The 5,136-nt window shown below is 45.5% G+C and overlaps 1 pseudogene; it reads right to left on the reverse strand.

Moving 5' to 3' along the window:
• Positions 1-3,455: 3,455 nt before the first annotated feature.
• Positions 3,456-4,929, reverse strand: LOC149333398 (uncharacterized; annotated as a pseudogene).
• Between the last annotated feature and the right edge of the window lie 207 nt (positions 4,930-5,136).

Here is a 5,136-nt window from a genome sequence, read left to right on the forward strand (position 1 = left end):
GTCCTAGCCGCATGTTTTTTTGTCGCCCGCGTCGCAAATCCGCCGCGTACGTTTGCTCGCAGGCTAACCTCGGCCTGTGGCTCTTTCGTTTGGGCGGGCAAAACCGAACTTGTGTCACGGTTGTTCATGCGCCTTCCATCGTACATGGGTGGGTTCAGTATACCTTGCATCCGAACCATGTGTAATGTGCTCGCCTTGCGAGGACATCGAGATCTTGTACGCAACCCAGACTATCCCGGGAGAACACTCCTCGCATACTTTCTGGGTACAGCGCGTAACGTGTTGTTTACACAACGCGTGGTTGGCCCTGCAGCCGAGCAGCCGCCGGCATTTTTCGTTCACGTGCGTCGCACATTGGCGTCGTTGCCTGCCAGCGTGCCCAATCTGGAAGTTGATGAAACCCCGCCCTCCAGGATGTGTGAAGCACTAACGGTCGCTGAGCTGACCCGCGAACAACTCCAGAAAACGAGACGGGCACGCTGGCGCCAACTGACCTCAGCTGCGCTTCCTTCAGGTGTCAGGGACTTCGGCTGGCTGCGAGGCTGGCGGGTCCTGCCCACAAGAGACCGCCTTGCGGCGTGGGGCGTGGCGCCCTCCGCCCGTTACCCGGAGTGCGGTCTCCTTGAAACTTTGCAGCACGCAATTTTTGAGTGTGTAGTTGCGCGCACCTTTTGGATACTAGTGTCACGCATGTTTTTAACCCTCCTGGAAGCGCGCACTAGTTCACCCGAAGTGTTTAAAAATATGTTCTTGTGTGTCGGCATGTTCGTTTTGTGGCGGCAGCGTGGGCAAAGAACAATGTTTCCAATGTTGCAGCGCCTCCGCACGCGCCTCTTTGAGCAAGCATGCGTGGACGCTCTGTCAATGAGCGAGGCTGAGTTTTTGCGCAAATGGTTGACACACTTCATCGTCCTGCGCGGCGGTCGAGTGTCGGCCTCATTACTGCCCTAGTGACCTGCTCAGTGCAGCGGCACTGCGCATGTGCTTGTATGATCAGACCTTTGAGTTCAGCCGTTTTGTTTTGTATTTTTGTTGCCATCGAACAAAATAAACTTCTCTTTCCACGCTAGTTTTTTTACATGTGTCGCAGCCTCTTTAAAATTATGTTTAAGAAGTCCGAAAGTACGGTTAGCGGAGGCAAGTGTGAGATTAATATGATGATTCCATGATAAGTAGAATTGAAGGTTAATGCCAAGATACTTGTAACTTGTGGTGAATTCTACACTATTGCTATCAAGAAAGTAGGCGGTAGGAATAAGTGGCTTGTTGGTGAAAGACACGAGCTTAGTTTTGGAAATATTTAACGGCATTAACCAATTAGAACACCATGTGCTTATCGCTTCAAGATCAGACTGCAGTGGCTGGCTGTCAGTGTTACTGGTTATACATCGATAAAGCACACAATCGTCAGCAAATAGTCTGATTCTGGACGTCACGCAATTGGGTAACTCATTAATATAGATGAGGAAAAGTAAAGGTCCCAGTACACTGCCTTGTGGAACTCCAGACGTAACATTAGCGTAACTTGAGTTAGAGTTGTTAACTGATGTGAACTGGATTCTAGAGGAGAGAAAATCTGCTATCCATGCAATAATATTAGGGTGAATGTTCAGTTGGGAAAGTTTAAGCAACAACCTTTCGTGTGGAACGCGATCAAATGCTTTAGAAAAATCTAAAAATATTGCGTCAACTTGAAAACCAGCGTCAATCAGTGCATGAATATCGTTAATAAAACCGGCAAGTTGGGTGTCGCATGAGTAGCCCTTGCGAAAACCGTGCTGATGATCGAAGATAATGTTATGATCTTCAAGGTAGTTGATGACCTGAGTGTGTATAATATGCTCGAGTAATTTACAAAGTGTACTTGTTAAGGAGATAGGACGATAGTTAAGCGGAGAAGCACGATCACCTGATTTGAAAATGGGTATTATCTTAGCTATGCGCCAGTCGTTAGGAATGGTGCCAGTTGATAGCGACTGGGAAAATAATGCGGTTAACATGGAACAAATGCTATGTGATGTATTCCTTAAAATTTTATTATAGAAGCCCATATGATCAGCGCTAGAAGATGCTTTAATATTGTTTAGTAGAGATAAAACACCAGGCTCGCTGATGAGTATCTCGTCCATGGTTAGTCCCACTAATGCGCTTAATATAGGCAAGCAAGTAATGTATTCATCTGTAAACAGAGTTAGAAACGCATCGTTAAAAAGTTGAGCGCACTCTGAAAACACCAACAGAATCTGTAGGAGTGATGTCAGGTCGAATTACTGGGTTTACCACACGCCAAAAACTGCGAATATTATTTTTCAGCATGGAAGACAAGTCATGAGAAAAAAAGTTGCGCCGAGTAGATTTTAATAGTGCCTTATAATACTTTTCACGTGCTCTGTATTTGTCATGTGAACTCACAAGACTATTCAGTTTTTCCTGTCTGTATAGTTTTTTCTTTTTGTTGTTCAGCCGCCGAAGACGGTTGGTAAACCAAAGAGAACTGATATCGCAGGTAATGGTTAACATGGGAATGAACTGGTCGATGAGATCATTGAGGGCAATTTTAAAAAGGATCCAGTTCTGCTCTATAGAATGAGAGCAGAAATCATGCAAAAATTTATCAGAAAACTTTAATAATTCTGCATTAATTGCATCAAAATTGGCTTTGCCGTAACATCTTATTTTCTTTTTAGTAGTTATCTCTTTACTAGCGTGAAATTTAATGTACCCAGTGATAACATCGTGGTCAGAGATGCGTTCCTCATGAGTTATGCCTGAAAATATATCAGGTTTGTTTGTGAGAACTAAGTCAAGTACATTGGAAGAGGCTTTAGTTGATCGTGTTGGTTGGTTAATGAGTTGTGTTAATGAAAAATCAAGGCAACTGCTGAGAAAAAAATGTGCTTCTGCATCGGTGTCCACTACGGAAAGTGTTGAGCAATTAATTTTTGGAAAATTAAAATCTCGAAATATAATAACAGCGGAATTGGGAAAACGGGCATACATTTCACTGAGCACCCGATGGTATTCATCTGAAAACGCGCCAGACATGTCGGGCGGACGGTAGAAAACGCCGATGATGACACGAAATGCACCATCATTCAAAGAAACCCAAACACATTCAAGGAAAGAATCGATAACGATAAGTGTGGCAATTAATTCTTCCTTTATAGCGATGAGAACATCGCCCCTACTTCGCAATTGTCTGTCACAGCGAAAAAATTTGAACTTGCATGCACTGGTAAAGTTGTTGACGTCATGAATAATGTCGTCCAGCCACGTCTCAGTTGGTACCACTAAGAAGCTCGACATGAATCGATGAAAGATGATAGTGCAATACCGTTAGCTACAACACTTCTAATGTTGGTGCACAAAAACAGCCATTCGTTATCATTACCACAATGTAATTTGACAGGTGAGGTGGTCGATGAACTCAGATTTGAGGAAACGGAGGGAAGACGTCATTCGCCATCCTCGCGCCCTGATACAAGAATGGCTCGACTTTCGGTGGCGTTCCACATGTAAAGATCATCGTTAACGAAGAGCTTGTTGAAAACGAGTCGCACTTTATCCCCATCTTTCTTAATAGATTTTGAAAACTGGAGAAGCTTCCGTCACTTTTCGCGAACGGCTTCGGAGTAATCGCGCGAGATGCTTAAATTCATGTTTTTTAACTTATAGCCGCGGCTCATGACAGTGTCAACTTCCTTTTCATTAAAAAATTTGGTCATGATAGGCCGCTTTTTCTCGGAAGAAAAGCGGCCCACGCGTTGCGCTCTGCAAACAGATTCAACAGTAAGCCCAAGTTTTTCTTTACAAAAGTCATTTACGAGACGTTCAGACTCCTCCCAAGTTTCCGACTTCTCTGGATCATCTATACCGTAAAATAGAACATTGGATCGCCTAGAGCGATTTTCAAGGTCGTAAATTTTTTCCTGTACAATTGCGAGACCCTTGTCACTGTTCAACACGAACTCAGCAGATGGTGCGGTTGCAAATTTCTGCTCTAAATCGTGAGCACGCTTTGTAAGTTTTTCTAAGTCAATTTTTAAGTCTGCGTGAATCTGAAGCACTTTGTTGACAGATTCTTGAAGGACTACATTGCTAGCTTCAAGGCGTAAGATGGAACCAGCCACAAGGTCCAGCTTTTCCTCTTGAGCCTTAGTCATGGGTCCCGGGTTTAGCTCGACATCGCCTCCCAAAACTAGCAGACACCATAAATAGGATACACAAGCGAAGAAACTTTTCAAAACATGAGGTGGCCACGACACCGCTAAAAGACAGACGTCATCGTCACGGTAAGAATAAGCGTCATAGTAACCAACCTGTAGAAACATCAGTGGTGAGCGTGGGATCGCAGTGGCGGTGTCGTGGTCCAGAGGGGCGTCGAAAGGCGCGCACTTTTGTACCGCCCGATCAGCAGTCAGAGTCCCACATTGCCACACGGAATCGACCACTGCGCCCAGAAGTGGCGGAGCATCCAGAATAGGTGAAGCAGGCAAAAAACTTGTTGATTGGTTTAGTTTGGTTTATGGGGTTTAACGTCCCAAAGCGACTAAGGCTATGAGAGACGCCGTAGTTGAGGGCTCCGGAAATTTCGACCACCTGGGGTTCTTTAACGTGCACTGACATCGCACACTACACGGGCCTCTAGAATTTTTCCTTCAAAGAAATTCTAGCCGCCGCGGCCGGTATCGAACCCGCGTCTTTTGGGTCAGCAGCCGAGCACCATAACGACTGAGCCACCGCGGCGGCAAAAAAAAAACATGTTGATAGGCCGCAGTCGGTTGACGTACACACGCCGAGCTGGGAGCTTGTATCGTTGAGCCATTCCGCCTTGTGCATCGTCCACGGCCGGCCCAGCAAAATCAGCAGCAGGACCTGTAGAAACATCAGTGGTGAGCTTGGGATCGCAGTGGCGGTGCCGTGGCCCCAATAATAATCACATTAAGCATTTATCTAACAAAAAGAAAGCCTCTACCACTTCGCAAATTTCTCGCCAACTAGTGAGCGATGGACTTAGTATTCGGCGGCTTCCAGCACGTATGTTAAAGGGGTGGAGACACCAAATTTATGGTTCGCGCGTTCTTAGTTGCAAACGTTTCTTATGGCTCCAGGAAGCATGATACACACTCAAAGATT

This window comes from Amblyomma mixtum, chromosome 8 (assembly GCF_055824585.1).
Source record: "Amblyomma mixtum isolate Tamu chromosome 8, ASM5582458v1, whole genome shotgun sequence".
NCBI lineage: Eukaryota > Metazoa > Arthropoda > Arachnida > Ixodida > Ixodidae > Amblyomma > Amblyomma mixtum.